We start from the raw sequence: 19,260 nt of genomic DNA, 5'->3' as shown, positions 1-19,260 counted from the left end.
ACTGCTGCTTTTCCAGGCTCAGCCATTGTAGCCAGTACTGGTCAGTGGCGAGCAGACGTCTCTGGGACTAAGTCCTGCTTTTCCCCTTCTGAGCATGCTCGGGGTAAGACCTCTCATTGGAGGTCGGGGGACACATGCTCAGGTACTGTGGCAGCTCCCATTGGTCCTCTAGGAAGGTCCTGAAGTTGCTGCAGCTATAAAAGGCTCGCATGGCCATGCGCTAGTATCAGCTTATGTTATGAGCTTTAGCTACTCAGTGGTCTTGTCTGCTTGTGGTCAGGGTCCAGCTGAAGTAAGCCACTAGAATACCGGCACCTCTGGTGAGGAGTTTGTATGGTGAATTCAGGGCTGGCATAAAGCCATTAGAATTCTGGCTCCACCGGAGAGGAGGTGTTTGTGTACTTGCTACTCCCTGACCACTGATTGCTTTTGCTCTGTTAGGCAGCTGTGTTCCCCTATGACGCTTACAGGGCACAGTGTTTTCCCTTCTGTTCGACTCTGTGAAGTAACAGAGTTCGCTTCTACCACCATATTGTGCCACCATTTGCTAGCAGCATGTTGGTCTCCTACACGGTGGACCCCGGGCTGCGAACGCACCAATAATAATATCTAAATACACTCGGTGCATTCCACCAGCCCTAACAGAAAGAAAGGAAGAAAAGAAGAGGATGAAGAAGAATGAGAGGGGGGGAATGAAAGGATAGGAAAGAAGGAAAGGAAAGAAGGGAAAAACAAGCAGAGGAAGGAAAGAAAAGGAAGGAAAGGAAGGAAAAAAAAAGAGGAAAGAAAAAAAGTGAGGATAAAAAGGATAGGAAGGAAAGAAAAGGAGAGGATGGAAAGGAAAGTCAAAAAGGTAGGAAGGATGGAAAATAAAGAATAAGAAAAAAGAAATAATAAACAAAACAATGAATGAAAGAGAAAGAATGTAAGAAAGAATAAGTTGAAAGAGGGGAAGAAAGAAAGAAAATGAAAAATAATAAGGAATATATAGAAAATAGCTAGACAGACAGATATCAGAGTGATAGACAGACAGATATAGGTAGACAGATTTAGATCACTGTATATACAGTATGTTTAATCCTGTATGTAGAACTCACATGCACAGTAACTATCCTTTACCTGTAAAGTTCTAGAAGGGACGATCACTAAGGCGACTGTTTACAGCACTCAGGCTGGCGGGATCCGTCTGACCTCAGGCTCCTCATTTGCCGACTTTGCTCCTTGCATACTAAGTTATTCTGCTGGGATCTTCCTGAAAGTGATGAATTGTAGCTAAATTGTTATTCCTCTTCCAGTCCGACTCATTGGAAAGGCCATTTAACAATAATAAAAAACTTGATAAAAATGACTTTTAGATAAAAGCTTCTGTGGCTGGAAATGTCAATGTATCAGCAATTGTGCTCCGTGCTTTAAATACTTATACCTGGCATTCTCTGTCATACAATTGTACGCTGGCTTTCAGAAAAAAACACAAATCTGCCTTCTGGTTCCAAAACGATAGCCCCATTCAATAGAATAGTTTTATTAATAAGCCGTTACAGTAGTTTAGATTGAGTCAGAATAGGAGGGGATTAAAGTTAACCTGCCACCAGCAGAGTGACAAACTACAGATGTCCGTCCTTAACTTTCCACAAATGTTAGTAAAAATTCTAATTTATCCCAACACAAATACAGTACAGTAGCATAACATGAGAGCCAAACATTCGGTAGGCTGCAATTCACATCCAGCATAAACATCTCCCGACAGAATATCACTAAATCACTTTTTTTTTTCCTAGCTTTGCATCACAAAATCTAAATTATAGACTAGGTTTTGTCAACTAGGGCAAACAGGCATTGTATTTGTCCCTCTTGCCTAATGATTGGACAAAAGCCTCTTTATGTGTGCTGGGAATGCAGCTCTATAGGCTTGAGTTTTGGATATGCTTTTACCTCATAATGGTAAAAGCAACAGGACTTACCCTGAATTCTCCAAGGATCCTATAGAAGGTACATGGACTCCTTTCTATGGGGTGCATGAGGACCCATAATTTTCTGTCTACAGCTCTGATGCCTCATATACCAGAACTGCTATCTGGAAGAAATACAATGTTACATTGTCATAGAATGAAGAAGAATATGAGTCCTAAATATATATTCTGCTCTGCTTACCATTGAAGAACCAAGGATCAGGCATGTTAAAATACAATATGTCCTATGATAGGCAATGAGCAGCAAACAATACAATTAAAACATACTGTATCTCCTTTCTTTAGAAAGGCTAGGATTTTTAATAAGAGGTAAATTGCAAGGTCACTTGTTTTTACAAGCACTTTGCAACTTTACCCATTTAAGAAAATCAGACAAACCCCTTTATTATCCTCCTCTCCTGTGACTCTACCTTGTTCACCATCTTAATGAGAACTGGAAATATATGTAGACTTTTATCCTTCTAAATTTTACAAACTCATCTCTGGCTGTTTGCCAACTCGCTGCAGCAGAAATCCCCTTCCTAACAGCCATTTAGGAAGATTTATTTTATTTATTTATTTATTTATTTTATTTATATTATAACTATATCCTACTTTCTTTTACAGTCACAACTGGAAATTTATTAAGACTTTTCTTCTTTAAGATTTTTGCAAATTAATCTCTGGCCATAAGGCAACTGACCACAGCAGAAGCTCTCCCCCATATATCTGTCTAAACTTTAAGATTAACTTTTTAATTAGTCTTTTCCTCAATTTTCTGTGAGGTGAACATGAAGAAATCCAGGTGAAAGTAATACTTTCATTCCCTAATATTTCTAGGAGACTGTTCCAACAAATACAAAAATCCTGAAACAGTTGAGGAAGCGATCACGCGAAACGCGCGTCCAGGGGCACCAGGCCAGCCGGGGACACTTCTTTTGAATACACAGTAATGGGTAAGCGTGACCTATGTCATGGCATATATAGTGTATGCTGTTGATGCTAATTAATGCTTGGATACCAGTTGGACCATGTTATATAGGGATCATCTGCTTACAAACCTATGTAATTGATGTGATTTACCCTGTGTTTCCCTGCTGTTAACCTGGTTACTGTCATGTCCTCTCTTTATTGCCCTCCTTGTTGTGCACCATGCATATAGCACCCATTTATGGTGTGGATATTTTGTATTGATTTAACTCCCAAATAAACTTTATATACATTTCTTAATTATGATGTTATGGATGTTTTTGCTCCACTTTTTTGCGTTGTTCCTTGTTCGGAGCTGTCCTGTTGTGTTGGCACCTGTTGAGTGCCTGGGGAGAGTGTTGTGAATTTGGTTTTTGGGCTCCCCCGGTGGTCACTGGTGGTACTGGACTTGTGTGCTTCACTTTCTCTGTTCACCTGTTTCCATCAGGATATGGGAGTCTCCTATTTAGCCTTGCTGCTCAGTTATTCTAGTGCCGGCCATCAATGTAACCAGAGCCTTTCTGTTGCATGTTCCTGCTTCTAGACTACTATCAGCTAAGTTGGACTCTTAGTCCTAAGTTTGTTTGCATTTTTGTTCCAGTTCACAGTTATGTTATGTTTCTGTAGCTGGAAGCTCTTGTGGGCCGAAATTACCACTCCGGTGTCATGAGTTGACACATGAGACTTAAAGTAATTTCTGGATGGTATTTTAATAGGGTTTTCAGCTGACCGTGAAGTTCCCTATTGTATCTTCTTGCTATCTAGTAAGCGGACCTCGCTTTGCTGAACCTACCTTCATACTGCGTATGTCTTTTCCTCTGAACTCACCGTCAATATATGTGGGGGGCTTCTGTCTCCTTTTTGGGGGAATTTCCCTAGAGGTAAGCCAGGTCTGTTTTTTCCTCTATTAGGGTTAGTTAGTTCTCCGGCTGGCGCTGGGCGTCTAGGGATAAAACGTAGGTACGTCACCCGGCCACTGTTAGTTGTGTGGTAGGTTTAGCTCACGGTCAGCTCGAGATTCCATCACCCAAGAGCTAGTCTGCTATTTAAGTTCTCTGACGTTTCCTTGCCATTGGGAACCATGACAGTATGGCCAGCCAAGGGTTAAAACCGTTGGCAGAAGAAAGGAGAGAAAAAGAAGTCTGCAGATTTTTTTTTTTTTTTTCTTCTGAGCTTGCTCTATAGTTGACTTAGTTGCATTTCTGCTCTAATTGCAGCCTTTGTCTCTCTCTCTCTCCTTCTAATCCTTGAATGGCTCTGATCTCACCTGATTAAAATGGATCCTCAGAGTTTGGCTACAGGTTTGAATAATCTTGCTACGAAGGTTCAAAATTTACAGGATTTTGTTATTCATGCTCCTATATCTGAACCTAGAATTCCTATACCAGAATTTTTCTCCGGGGATAGATCTCGTTTCCTGAATTTCAAAAATAATTGTAAATTATTTCTTTCCCTGATATCTCGCTCCGCTGGAGATCCCGCACAGCAGGTTAGGATAGTAATTTCCTTGCTGCGGGGTGACCCTCAAGACTGGGCATTTGCATTGGCACCCGGGGATCCTGCGTTGCTCAATGTGGATGCGTTTTTTCTGGCTTTGGGGTTGCTTTATGAGGAACCTAACTTAGAGATTCAGGCTGAAAAAGCCTTGATGGCCCTATCTCAAGGGCAAGATGAAGCTGAAATATACTGCCAAAAATTTCGTAAATGGTCTGTGCTTACTCAGTGGAATGAGTGCGCCCTGGCGGCGAATTTCAGAGAGGGTCTCTCTGATGCCATTAAAGATGTTATGGTGGGGTTCCCTGCACCTACAGGTCTGAATGAGTCCATGACAATGGCTATTCAGATTGATCGGCGTTTGCCGGAGCGCAAACCTGTGCACCATTTGGCGGTGTCTTCTGAGAAGGCTCCAGAAAATATGCAGTGTGATAGAATTCTGTCCAGAAGCGAACGGCAGAATTTTAGGCGAAAAAATGGGTTGTGCTTCTATTGTGGTGATTCAACTCATGTTATATCAGCATGCTCTAAACGTACAAAAAAGGTTGATAAGTCTATTTCAATTGGCACTTTACAGTCTAAGTTTATTCTGTCTGTGACCTTGATTTGTTCATTATCGTCAATTACCGCGGATGCCTATGTCGACTCTGGCGCCGCTTTGAGTCTTATGGATTGGTCCTTTGCCAGGCGCTGTGGGTTTGATCTAGAGCCTCTGGAAGTTCCTATACCTCTGAAGGGTATTGACTCTACACCATTGGCTAGTAATAAACCACAATACTGGACACAAGTGACTATGCGTATGAATCCAGACCATCAGGAGACGATTCGCTTCCTTGTGTTGTACAATCTACATGATGTTTTGGTGCTCGGATTGCCATGGTTACAATCTCATAACCCAGTTCTTGACTGGAAAGCAATGTCTGTGTTAAGCTGGGGATGTCAGGGGGCTCATGGGGACGTACCTTTGGTTTCCATTTCGTCATCTATTCCCTCTGAGATTCCGGAATTTTTATCTGATTATCGTGATGTTTTTGAGGAGCCTAAGCTTGGTTCACTACCTCCTCACAGAGATTGCGATTGTACCATAGATCTGATTCCGGGCAGTAAATTTCCAAAGGGTCATTTATTTAATCTATCTGTACCTGAACATGCTGCTATGCGAGAATATATTAAGGAGTCCCTGGAAAAGGGACATATTCGTCCTTCTTCATCTCCCTTAGGAGCCGGTTTTTTCTTTGTATCTAAAAAAGATGGCTCTTTGAGGCCGTGTATTGATTATCGACTCTTGAATAAAATTACAGTCAGATATCAGTATCCTCTGCCACTGCTGACTGATTTGTTTGCTCGAATAAAAGGGGCTAAGTGGTTCTCTAAGATTGATCTCCGTGGGGCGTATAATTTGGTGCGAATTAAGCAGGGGGATGAGTGGAAAACCGCATTTAATACGCCCGAGGGCCATTTTGAGTATTTAGTAATGCCTTTTGGTCTTTCAAATGCCCCTTCAGTCTTTCAGTCCTTTATGCATGACATTTTCCGGGAATATTTGGATAAATTCATGATCGTGTATCTGGATGATGTTTTGATTTTTTCGGATGACTGGGATTCTCATGTCCAACAGGTCAGGAGGGTTTTTCAGGTTTTGCGGGCTAATTCCTTGTGTGTGAAGGGTTCTAAGTGTATTTTTGGGGTTCAAAAGATTTCTTTTTTGGGGTACATTTTTTCCCCCTCTTCCATTGAGATGGATCCTGTCAAGGTTCGGGCTATTTGTGATTGGACGCAACCTTCTTCGCTTAAGAGCCTTCAGAAATTTTTGGGCTTTGCTAATTTTTATCGTCGATTTATAACTGGTTTTTCTGATGTTGCTAAACCTTTGACTGATTTGACCAAAAAGGGTGCTGATGTTGCTGATTGGTCCCCTGCTGCTGTGGAGGCCTTTCGGGAGCTTAAGCGCCGCTTTTCTTCCGCCCCTGTGTTGTGTTGCGTCAGCCTGATGTTACTCTTCCTTTTCAGGTTGAGGTCGATGCTTCCGAGATCGGAGCTGGGGCGGTCTTGTCGCAGAAAAGTTCCGATTGCTCCGTGATGAGACCTTGTGCGTTCTTTTCTCGAAAATTTTCGCCCGCCGAGCGAAATTATGATATTGGTAATCGGGAGCTTTTGGCTATGAAGTGGGCTTTTGAGGAGTGGCGTCATTGGCTTGAGGGGGCTAGACATCAGGTGGTGGTATTGACCGATCACAAGAATTTGATTTATCTTGAGTCTGCCAGGCGCCTGAATCCTAGACAGGCGCGCTGGTCATTGTTTTTCTCTCGGTTTAATTTTGTGGTCTCATACTTACCAGGTTATAAAAATGTGAAGGCAGATGCCCTTTCTAGGAGTTTTGAGCCTGATTTCCCTGGTGATTCTGAACCTACAGGTATCCTTAAGGATGGGGTGATATTATCTGCTGTTTCCCCAGACCTGCGACGGGCTTTGCAGGAGTTTCAGGCGGATAGACCTGATTGTTGCCCGCCTGGTAGACTGTTTGTTCCTGATGATTGGACCAGTAGAGTCATCTCGGAGGTTCATTCTTCTGCGTTGGCAGGTCATCCCGGGATCTTTGGTACCAGGGATTTGGTGGCTAGGTCCTTCTGGTGGCCTTCTCTGTCTCGAGATGTACGAGTTTTTGTGCAGTCTTGTGATGTTTGTGCTCGGGCCAAACCTTGTTGTTCTCGGGCTAGCGGATTGTTGTTATCTTTGCCCATTCCAAAGAGGCCTTGGACTCACATCTCTATGGATTTTATTTCTGATCTCCCTGTTTCTCAGAAAATTTCTGTCATCTGGGTGGTGTGTGACCGTTTTTCAAAGATGGTTCATTTGGTGCACTTGCCTAAGTTGCCGTCCTTTTCCGAGTTGGTTCCTCTGTTTTTTCAAAATGTGGTTCGCTTGCATGGTATTCCGGAGAATATCGTTTCTGACAGGGGGACCCAGTTCGTGTCTAGATTTTGGCGGGCGTTCTGTGCTAGGATGGGCATTGATTTGTCTTTTTCGCCTGCGTTCCATCCTCAGACTAATGGCCAGACTGAGCGAACTAATCAGACCTTGGAGACTTATTTGAGGTGTTTTGTGTCTGCGGATCAGGATGACTGGGTTGCCTTTTTGCCGTTGGCGGAGTTTGCCCTCAATAATCGGGCTAGTTCTGCCACTTTGGTTTCTCCTTTCTTTTGCAATTCGGGGTTTCATCCTCGCTTTTCTTCTGGTCAGGTGGAGTCGTCGGATTGTCCTGGAGTGGATACTGTGGTGGATAGGTTGCATCGGATTTGGGGACAGGTGGTGGACAATTTGGAGTTGTCCCAGGAGAAGACTCAGCATTTTGCTAACCGCCGTCGTCGTGTTGGTCCTCGTCTTCGTGTTGGGGACTTGGTGTGGTTGTCTTCTCGTTTTGTCCCTATGAGGGTTTCTTCTCCTAAGTTTAAGCCTCGGTTCATCGGCCCGTATAAGATTTTGGAGATTCTTAACCCTGTGTCCTTTCGATTGGACCTCCCGGCATCTTTTTCTATCCATAATGTCTTCCATCGGTCATTATTGCACAGGTATGAGGTACCGGTTGTGCCTTCCGTTGAGCCTCCCGCTCCGGTGTTGGTTGAGGGTGAATTGGAGTACGTTGTGGAGAAGATCTTGGACTCCCGTGTTTCCAGACGGAAACTTCAGTATCTGGTCAAGTGGAAGGGCTACGGTCAGGAGGATAATTCTTGGGTGACAGCCTCTGATGTTCATGCCTCTGATTTGGTCCGTGCCTTTCATAGGGCTCATCCTGATTGCCCTGGTGGTTCTTGTGAGGGTTCGGTGCCCCCTCCTTGAGGGGGGGGTACTGTTGTGAATTTGGTTTTTGGGCTCCCCCGGTGGTCACTGGTGGTACTGGACTTGTGTGCTTCATTTTCTCTGTTCACCTGTTTCCATCAGGATATGGGAGTATCCTATTTAGCCTTGCTGCTCAGTTATTCTAGTGCCGGCCATCAATGTAACCAGAGCCTTTCTGTTGCATGTTCCTGCTTCTAGACTACTATCAGCTAAGTTGGACTCTTAGTCCTAAGTTTGTTTGCATTTTTGTTCCAGTTCACAGTTATGTTATGTTTCTGTAGCTGGAAGCTCTTGTGGGCCGAAATTACCACTCCGGTGTCATGAGTTGACACATGAGTCTTAAAGTAATTTCTGGATGGTATTTTAATAGGGTTTTCAGCTGACCGTGAAGTTCCCTATTGTATCTTCTTGCTATCTAGTAAGCGGACCTCGCTTTGCTGAACCTACCTTCATACTGCGTATGTCTTTTCCTCTGAACTCACCGTCAATATATGTGGGGGGCTTCTGTCTCCTTTTTGGGGGAATTTCCCTAGAGGTAAGCCAGGTCTGTTTTTTCCTCTATTAGGGTTAGTTAGTTCTCCGGCTGGCGCTGGGCGTCTAGGGATAAAACGTAGGTACGTCACCCGGCCACTGTTAGTTGTGTGGTAGGTTTAGCTCACGGTCAGCTCGAGATTCCATCACCCAAGAGCTAGTCTGCTATTTAAGTTCTCTGACGTTTCCTTGCCATTGGGAACCATGACAGGAGAGCCAGCTTAGTCTGCTCTCTTTTATTCTCTACTCTAGTGCTCCATGATCCTGTTAATAATTACGGAGTATATAGGTATCAGTGCTACGTAGGCTAGGAAGGCAGTGTATGTGGCAGACTTCATTACATACAGCAAGAGGGTCCATTCCATTACTGTCTGCTGCTGCTGCCTATTACAGATATTTACCATATGTACATAGCCCCAGGTATCAGTGGCCAGGAATAATTTATTTTACATTTTAATCTTGATTACTGTCTTCAAAAGCAATCCAGAGCACATGTTTTTTTTGCTCCATTTGCTTGTTGGTAGTGCAGAATACAGCCAGATCCTTTCCATATTACAGCGTAAAAATCCAGCTATTTTAAACAGGGGTTTGGCCGTCACAGCGATTACATCTGAGTGTGCAGACAATTCTGCCATTTCTGGGCTACTGTAAAATTTTGTTGGAGTGTCTTAATCAAATTATTGACACTAGTTTGCTGAAAAAAAAATTAGTTACCTAAAGGGCATTTATTTTAAACAGGGGTTTGGCCGTCACGGGTTCACATCTGAGTGCACAGACAATTCTGCTATTTCTGGGCTACTGTAAAATTTTGTTGGAGTGTCTTATACAAATTATTGACACCAGTTTGCTGAAAAAACAATAGTTACCTACAGGGTATTTATTTTAAACAGGGGTTTGGCCTTCACAGAGATCACATCTGATTGTGAAGAAAATTCTGCCATTTCTGGGCTATTGTACAATTTTGTTGGAGTGTCGTATATAAGTTATTGACACCAGTTTGCTAAAAAAAAAAAAATAGTTACCTACAGGCCAGGTATTTTAAACAGAGGTTTGGCCATCACAGGATTCGCATAATAATAATAATCTTTATATAGCGCCAACATATTCCACAGTGCTTTACAGTTTAACAGTTTCAAATACAACAGTCATAAATAACAACGTTAACAATACAATAATTAAAGCAAAATAAGACGACCCTGCTTGTGAGAGCTTATAATCTACAATAAGGTGGGGGGAGATACAAAGTACAGGTGTGTATTTACAATGATGTATTTACAATGATGGTCCAGCCATCTTCACATCTCAGTGCACAGAAAATTCTGCCATTTCTGGGCTACTGTAAAATTTTGTTGGAGTGCCACATACAAGTAATTGACACCAGTTTGCTGAAAAAAAGTTACCTACAGGCCAGGTATTTTAAACAGGGGTTTGGCCGTCACAGGCTTCACATCTGAGTGTGCAGAAAATTCTGCCATTTCTGGGCTACTGTAAAATTTTGTTGGAGTGTCTTATACAAGTTATTGACACCAGTTTGCTGAAAAAAAATTCTTACCTCTCACAGGCCTGCTATTTTAAACTCAGCCATTTGTAGTGACCATGCAAAATTTGTCCTCCATTTTAAATGGGCAAGGCACGTGGCAAGAGACAAGGAAGTGGACGTGATGGTGATGGTGCATGCAGAGGCCGAGGCCATGAGCAAGCTGAAATTGTGCAACAACAAACACAAACATCTTCTCGCCAGACCTTCCTGTCCCAATTACTAGGGGACTGCAGCAGCACACCATTATTGAACCAGAGCAGTGTCAGAAGGTTATTAGTTGGATAGTGGATAATGCTACCAGTCAGTTTGCCACCACCACCACCACCACCACCCTGCCTTCCACACGGTCAAGTCTAAGTAGCCGTGCTTCTGGGCTGCATATTCCTCACCCTGATCCTCCTTCCTCCCACCATGCCGAGTGCCCGGATACAACTGATCGCACACTTGGACACTCCGAAGAGCTGTTCACTTTTCCATTTATAGATTCGGGATTCTAGGCCAGTCCACTTGAAGCGGGGCAAGAGGAGATGGCATGTAGCAATGCCCAAATATTTGAGCAGCCACGGACACACGAAGGCGACGTTGTTAACGTGTCATAAGAGGTGGACGATGATGAGGCACAATTGCCAGAAAGTCTGGAAGAGGACCAGGGTGCGGAAGTGGAAGACGAGGTGGTGGATGATATAGTAACTGACCCAAGCTGGCAGGAGGACATGCAGAGCGAGGACAGCAGCACACAGGGGGATGGAGGCGTAGCACCCCAACAAGAAGGAAGAAGCAGTGTGGTGGCTGTAGACAGAAGGTGGGCAATCGTTCAACGTAACACCAACACAATGGAAGTTGCCAGTCCAACTGTAAGGTCTTCCCGAGTCTGGTTGTTTTTTTAAAGACTCTGCCGATAACCCCAAAAAGGCCATTTGCACCACCTGCCATGCCAGCATCAGCAGGGGTAACGAAATTACCAGCCTGACCACCACCAGCATGATCAGACACATGGCAGCAAAGCACCCAACTTTGTGGGCCAAACCCCAGGGTCCACGAACAGTGTCTGCTGGTGACACCACTGCTTCTTCTGCTGTTGTGCGTGAAAGCCAATCCCCTGTCCGTGGTGCACGCAAAGATGCCTCCTGCACTGCACCTGTCATTGCACACACTCAACTAGCAGCATCATCAAGCACATCCACATCCTTGTCCCAGCGCAGCCTTCAGTTGTCCATACCCCAGTCAATGGAATGCAAGCAGAAATATGCAGCCAATGCCCCACAGGCCACAATACTAAATTCACACATTTCTCATCTGCTTGCACTTGAAATGTTGCCATTTAGGCTCATGGAGACAGAAAATTTCCGCAACCTGATGGCGGCGGCCGTCCCTTGGTACTCGGTCTCCAGCTGCCACTATTTCTCCCACAACATTAGCTATGACCTAAAAAATGCAGTTACTGGGAAAGTCCACCTAACAAGGGACGTGGTTAAGTGCTTGTGGGCAAAAACGGTACATCTTGCTGATGGCACACTGGGTTCACATATTTGAAGCCAGGACCCAGTCGGACCTTGCAATGAAACACGTCCTCCTGACACTGAGGATTGCGGGCCCTACGTCAATCAGGGTTGCCCCCACAGTCTACAGCTCCTGCACCTCCTCCTCCTCTTTAGCCTTTATCTCCAAAATGACCACATCAGTCACAAGCTGGAAGCACTGCCTCAGCCAAGTGGCAACAGGCTGTACTGAAGCTAATATGCTTAGGTGACAAACCGCACAATGCTGAAGAGTTGTGGACAGCTCTGAAAGAGCAGGCAGATCTGTTACTCACACCGCTGTACCTACAGCCAGGCATGGTCATGTGTGTCACTGGCCAGAATCTGGTGGCGGCTGCGAGGCGAGCTCACACATGTACCATACCTGGCCCATGTGCTTAACCACATTGTTCAACGGTTTCCCAAAAGCTACCCGGAGCTGCCAGATCTGCTTGTGAAAGTACGCCACCTGTGTGTCCATTTTAGAAGGTCAGCTATGGCTTCCACCACCCTTGCCATGTTTCAGCAGTGTTTGCAGCTTCCAACAAACCGACTGAGGTGTGATGTCCCCATGCATTGGAACTCTAAACTGCAGATGTTGGAAAGGATTTGTGAGTAGAAGAGGGCAGTTGTTGACTACCAGCATCAACAAGGCTGTCGATATTCAGTTCAGACCCCGTACATAAGACCTCAGAAGTGGACATGAATGTCGGACATATGTACCATCCTCCAAAACTTTGAGGACTCCACCAAGATGGTGAGCGACGATGACATCATAATTAGAGTCATCCTGCTTCTGTGTGTTCTGAAACGCTCTCTGCTCACAATCAAAGAGGATTCATTGCAGGCAGCGCACAATGAAATGGAGCAAGAAACCATACAGGGTGATTACAGACAGCCCAGCCTCATCTCATCCCAACGTGGATTGGATGATATTGAGGAAGAGGGTGAGGAGAAAGAACAGGAGCTACTTTCATGCTCTATAGACGGTACTAGAAGCACAAATGTCATACCGTCTGATCAGCTTGGATGGCCTGAGGACAGGGAGGAGGAGGAAGAGGAGGAGGAGAGCTTGGTCAGTCATCCTCCTGGTGAGGACACAGAAGTCTTGCCTGTTAACAGTCTGGCACGCATGGCTGAGATTATGTTACGCTGCCTTTTCCGTGTCCCTTGCGTTCTCAAAATTTTGGGTGACAGCCATTACTGGTTGGTGACACTTCTAGACCCACGCTATAAGGAGAACTTTCTATCTCTTTTCCAGAGGCAGAAAGGTCTACTTAATTGTTCCCGTACCAGAGGGCCCTTGCTGCAGAATTATTAAAAAAATTACCATCTGAAAACGCTAGCGGCAGAGGTCACAGTGCAGTGGAAAACCAAGAAGTACAGGTGAGAGAGACACAGCTCCAATCCAGCAGAGGCAGGGGAACACTGGCAAAGTTCTGGGAGACTTTTCTCAGACCCTCCCATCGCACTGGCCCTGAGAGGAGGAGCATTCTCACAAGGAGTGCAAAATTTTAGAAGATGCTGAGGGAGTATCTTGCTGACCGCACCAACATCCTCCATGATTCCTCCGTGCCTTATAATTATTGGGTATCCAAGCTTGACACGTGGCATGAACTGACTCTCTATGCCTTGGAGATCCTGGTCTGCCCTACCACTAACATTTTGTCAGAGTGGGTATTTAGTGCCGCTGGTGGAATTTTAACTGATAAGGATATCCGACTGTCAACTGAAAATGCTAACAAGCTGACTCTTATAAAATTGAGCAAGGGCTGGATTGAGCTAGACTTCTCAACACCACCGAATGATAGCAGCGTACCATAAACTCAAATCCAGTGTCTTTTTGGGAGGTCTATTCCCATGCACCTCTTCACACCCACACACACATGCATATACGCTTCATGAATTGGCCTATTTGCTGTTGTCCTCTTACTTCTCCTCATCATCCACCACCACTATATCACCAGGGTGACCGTGGTCCGTGATGCAGCACCAACATTATTGTTTTAAAGGGTGTTTATGATGCCCATAAACAAAATTTTTAGACGGTATGTTGATGTATACCCCCGAGGGGGAAATTTTTGTCAGCCCATACACTTACTGCATGGGCATTACAAGTATAGCAGACCCGCTCCTTTGTAATGGGAACAGAATTTTAGGAGGCCCTCCTCCACGTGTCTTCATCCACCACCACTATATCACCAGAGTGACCGTGGTCTTTTGATACAATACCAACATTATTGTTTGAAAGGATGTTTATGATGCCTGTAACAACATTTTTAGACAGTATGCTGATGTATACCCCCCCAGGGAGAAATTTTTGTCAGCCCATACACTGACTGCATGGGCATTACAAGTATAGGTGACCCGCTCCTTTGTAATGGGAACAGATTTTTAGGAGGCCTTCTCCACGACTCTTCATCCACCACCACTATATCACCAAGGTGACTGTGGTCCATGATGCAACACCAACATTATTGTTTTAAAGGGTGTTTATGATGCCCGTAAACAAAATTTTTAGACAGTATGTTGATGTATACCCCCCAGCAGGAAATGTTTGTCAGCCCATACACTTACTGCATGGGCATTACAAGTATAGGACACCCGCTCCTTTGTAATGGGAACAGATTTTTATGAGGCCCTCCTCCACGTCTCTTCCAAAGGTGTTGGGGTGCATCCAAATTTGGGGCAGGCCTTGCATTCACTGCATAGGCAAACAGTATGGGAGAACCAGTTCCTAATAATGGGAACTGTAGTGGTTGGTCAGCTTCAACAATGCAATTCTCCACTGCCGGGTCTTCAGCCTCAACACTGACATTCTCCAATGCAAGTTCTTCAGCCTCAACATTGCAATGCTCCACTGCCGGGTGTTCAGCCTCAACACTGCATTGCTCCAATGCCAGGTCTTCAGCCTCAACAGTGATATTCTCCAATGCAAGTTCTTCGGGCTCAACACTGCAATGCTCCACTGCCGGGTGTTCAGCCTCAACACTGCAATGCTCCACTGCTGAGTCTTCATCATCAACACTACAGTTTTCTACTGCAGTTTCTTTAGCCTCAACACTGAAATTCTCCACTGCAGGTTTTTCAACCTCAACAATGACATTCTCCACTGCCGGGTCTTAATCCTCAACACTGCAATTCTCCCATGCAGGTTCTTCAGGCTATACACTGCAATTCACTACATAGGCAAATAGTATGGGAATACCAAATTCCTAATAATGGGAACTTTGGTTTCATGTGGCCATCCTGTATGTTGCTTCAAAGGGGCATTGGGGTGCGTCTAAATTGGATGCAGGGCAGGCCTTGCATGCAATGCATAAGCAAACAGTATGGGAGTACCAACTTCCTAATTGAACAATGCTTTCAGGTGGCCCTCCTGTACGTCTCATCAAAGGGTTATTGGGGGGCATCCAAATTTGGGGCAGGTGTTGCATTCACTGCATAGGCAAACACTATGGGAGTACCAACTTCCTAATAATGAGAACGTTGCTTTCAGGTGGCCATCCTGTACGTGGCTTCAAAGAGGTATTGGGCTGCATCTAAATTTGATGCAGGGCAGGCCTTGCATGCAATGCATAAGCAAACAGTATGGGAATACCAACTTCATAATAATGGGAACAATGTTGTCAGGTGGCCATCCAGTACGTCTGTTCTGTTCAAAGGATTATTGGGGTGCGTGTAACTTTGGTAATGGGCAGGCCTTGCATTTAATGCATAGGCAAACAGTATGGGAGTATCAAATTACTAATAATGGGATCAATGCTTTCAGATGGCCCACCTGTATGTCTCCTCAAAGGATTAGTGGGGGGTATTCAAATTTGGGGCAGGTGTTGCATTCACTGCATAGGAAAACAGTATGGGAGTACCAACTTCTTAATAATGGGAACATTGTTTTCAGGTGGCCATCCTGTACCTGGCTTCAAAGGGGTATTGTGTTGCGTCTAAGCAGATGGGCACTGGCAGGTGCGATCTGAACCGGCTGATGGACAGAAGAGCACAGACAGGTACAAGCAGAAGGGCAAATACAGGTAAGAGCAGATGGGTACTGGGTAGACAAGCAGATGGGCAGACCTGGGGAAGCCAACAACTAGCAAGCATGCAAGGCAAACTAACAAAGTAGCTCAAACAAAAAAGGAAGCACTCTGTAGCACCATAGCATGCAAATATGAAATATGAAAATTGAATTGCATTACTGCTCTAGAAATATGAAAAATTGAGAATGCATAGCTCATAAATTGGCCAATTCATGTGTACCTGGAAGCCACGTTAAGGTGTTTCTCATTTCTAGGACCTAACTTAATGCCAATCCTCTCTTAGAATAAAGTCTTCATCTGTATGGGAACTTAATACGAATCTTCTCTTAGACTAAAATCTATATTTCTGAGGAGGGGTAGTGGTCCTGCTATGATTAAAAACACCTGAGGCTAAGAGGCGGAGTGCTCAGTCAGAAGGCTAATGAAAACAAATGTCAAAATACTGACCGTCACATCAAAACATAAACTAAGTGTGAACAGGTGCTTACTTAGAGTCACTAACTCATATACACTCAAACAAAAAAGGCAGCGCTCTGTAGCCCATAGGATGCAAATATGAAATATGAAAATTGAATTGCATTACTGCTCTAGAAATATGAAAAATTGAGAATGCTTAGCGCATAAATTGGCCAATTCATGTGTAACTGGAAGCCACGTTAAGGCGTTTCTCATTTCCAGGACCTAACTTAATGCCAATCCTCTGCACCGATGGCCACATTTTTTTTCTCAATTTGATCCATGGCTGGATGAAGTTGGGTCCAAGCATAATCCAAACTGTCGTCAACAGATGTTAACCCCATTCGGTGAAGGTGATCCATTCATGATGAGACTCAGATATTGAGGTGCCCGCAGACTATACTGTGCTGTCAGAGCTGGAAGAGGAGGAGGATGACTCTCAGGGTGAGAAGTAGGAGAACAGAGAGGATGATGATGAGGTAGTAGGTTACACATAGTGTAAACCCAGAGTCATGAAGCTGAGTAACTCAGCAGAGGAGAAGGAGGAGGAAGTTGAGGAGGTTAAGTAGACACAGAGTTATGCAACCACAACAACCAATGCATGCTGAGCCCCAACTCTGGCAGTAGACAGCAGCAGTCATGGTTCTGCAGTTGCCTAGCTTAGGTCTTTTTCAGATAGGAAAAATCTAAAAAATCACGTTATCTGTCAACTTTTCAAAAACAACATAGTAGAGTAAAAAAAAAAATTCCAGTACTACATGCATGAAATGGCATATGCACGATAAACATGCGTTAATCTGTGAATGTCACTGTGCTAAAATGCCCCTCATGAACGGCATCTTCTGATTCTTCCTCCACTCACCGTGGCCAGTGCCGTATAACCTCCACTTGTCTACCCTCAACAGTTGAGTTGACTGAGAGCCTGTCAGTTGAGAATGATGTGGACTTGCCTACTGTTGTGACTGATCTTACATACCAAGCACACTCCATCTTTCTCAATCCACCCTAACATCTCTGCCTGCACCTCTCTCACAGTCCACCAGCTTGTTGTGTTCACCCTACTCCACCCTGTGTCAGCACCGCATCGAGCCCTCATTTGTGCAGTTGTGCTCACGTAAAAGATTCTTTCCTCCTACACATGGCAAAGCTAATAGCTTGAACTTCACCATCTTCAATCTACTAATAATAATAATCTTTATTTATATATTGCGAACTTATTCCGCATTGCTTTACAAGTCAGTAGTTCATATAAACTAGTCAAATGTTACCAAGCTTAAGATAATCAAACAATTAAAGCAAAAATAGTAATGACCCTCCCCCTCAAAGCTTACAATCTACAATGAGGTAGGGTTGAAAAAATAAAAGTTGCTTTTATAGAATGATGGTACAACCATCTTGAGGAAATGGTGTCTGGATAAAGGCTGCATGAACTTTTTGGGTACAGTTGAGTTTGATGGTGATTTATGTTCAGAGAAGTAGAGAATAGGTTATATATATATATCTATATATATAATTGTCTAAGGGTTTTTCTGTCTGTCCTGGAAATCCCGCGTCTCTGATTGGTCGAGGCCGCCAGGCCTCGACCAATCAGCGATGGGCATTGTCCTCCACTTCTGTCAAGTGCCGCCATTGTGTTGTCTAAGGGTCTAATTGTCTGTCTGTCTCGGAAATCCCGCCTTGCTGATTGGTCGAGGCCAGAGAAGGGCACAGTCTGCCGCGAATTCTGGAATCATCATTGTCCTCCACTGCTGTCAAGTGCCACCATTGTGTAGGGTGTGTGCCTGCGTCTCCCTGTATGGGCGGCATCTCACTGTGTTTCTATCTTAAAATGGGTCATAAATGAAAATACGCCAATGAGGATGACAGAAAAGCAGCAGCAGCAAGAAAACGACAACATCGGGAACAGGAGACACCACAACAAACTGCCCCCAGACAAGCCCAGGATGTGGAATCTCACAGACAACATCGCCAACAGGAGACACCACAACAAACTGCTGCTAGACAAGCCCAGGATGCGGAATCTCACAGATACCGTCGCCAACCGGAGACACCACAACAAACTGTTGTACGACAGGAACAACATGATCGCCAAATTCATAAAAAACAAATGCTCTACCAACTAAGGCACGACCAGGACAATATTCAACAACTTGCACATTACGTAACATGAAAGTTCAATTCATGAACACTACTGTGGGAATATGAATGCAGTTTGCTCTAAATGCGACTCTCTGAATTTCATTGATGAAAAACCATCTGACAATCAGTTTACTCAATGCTGCCAAAAAGGAAAAGTTATGCTACCGAGACCTCACTACTCAGATCTGTTTGAGCAGTTAATGAAAGGAATGCGTCATCACAAGTCCTGCGCGCCTGCGCGGAAAGGACCTGCCGTGACATCACGGTCATGTGACCGCAACACGGTCATGTGACCGTGACATCATCACAGGTCCTGCGCGACAAGGACCTGCCGTGATGTCACGGTCATGTGACCGCGACGTCGTCACGTCACCGTGACGTCATCACACCCTGGGACCGGAAGCTGCCGCCTGCACCCCACACAGGCGACAGAGCTACAACGCGCCTGCGGAAGGTGAGTATATGTTTATTTTTTATTTTTTTAACCTGTGTCATACATGGCTGGGCAATATACTACGTAGCTGGGCAATATACTACGTGGCTCTGTGTTGTATACTACGTCACTGGGCAATATACTACGTCACTGGGCAATATACTACGTAACTGGCCAATATACTACGTCACTGGGCAATATACTACGTGGCTGGGCAATATACTACGTGGGCTGTGCAATATACTACGTGGCTCTGTGCTGTATACTACGTCACTGGGCAATATACTACGTCACTGGGCAATATACTAAGTAACTGGCCAATATACTACGTAACTGGGCAATATACTATGTGGCTCTG

At 44.6% G+C, this 19,260-nt stretch overlaps 2 long non-coding RNA genes across 2 annotated transcripts in view; one reads left to right on the top strand and one right to left on the bottom strand.

Moving 5' to 3' along the window:
- The window catches only part of LOC143777373 (uncharacterized), a 93,407-nt gene extending 92,160 nt beyond the window's left edge, over nt 1–1,247 (bottom strand). Inside the window, exon 1 of the long non-coding RNA XR_013216128.1 lies at nt 1,120–1,247. This is a non-coding gene — a long non-coding RNA (uncharacterized LOC143777373). The remainder of the gene's footprint in view (nt 1–1,119) is intronic.
- A 14,488-nt stretch (nt 1,248–15,735) lies between these two features.
- LOC143817995 (uncharacterized) overlaps nt 15,736–19,260 on the top strand; it is a 77,484-nt gene continuing 73,959 nt past the window's right edge. The window contains exon 1 of the long non-coding RNA XR_013224267.1: nt 15,736–15,868. This is a non-coding gene — a long non-coding RNA (uncharacterized LOC143817995). The remainder of the gene's footprint in view (nt 15,869–19,260) is intronic.

The sequence above is a fragment of the Ranitomeya variabilis genome, chromosome 1 (assembly GCF_051348905.1).
Source record: "Ranitomeya variabilis isolate aRanVar5 chromosome 1, aRanVar5.hap1, whole genome shotgun sequence".
NCBI lineage: Eukaryota > Metazoa > Chordata > Amphibia > Anura > Dendrobatidae > Ranitomeya > Ranitomeya variabilis.
The sequence above is the reverse complement of the archived record's forward strand: the minus strand, read 5'-3'. Positions and strand labels throughout refer to the sequence as shown.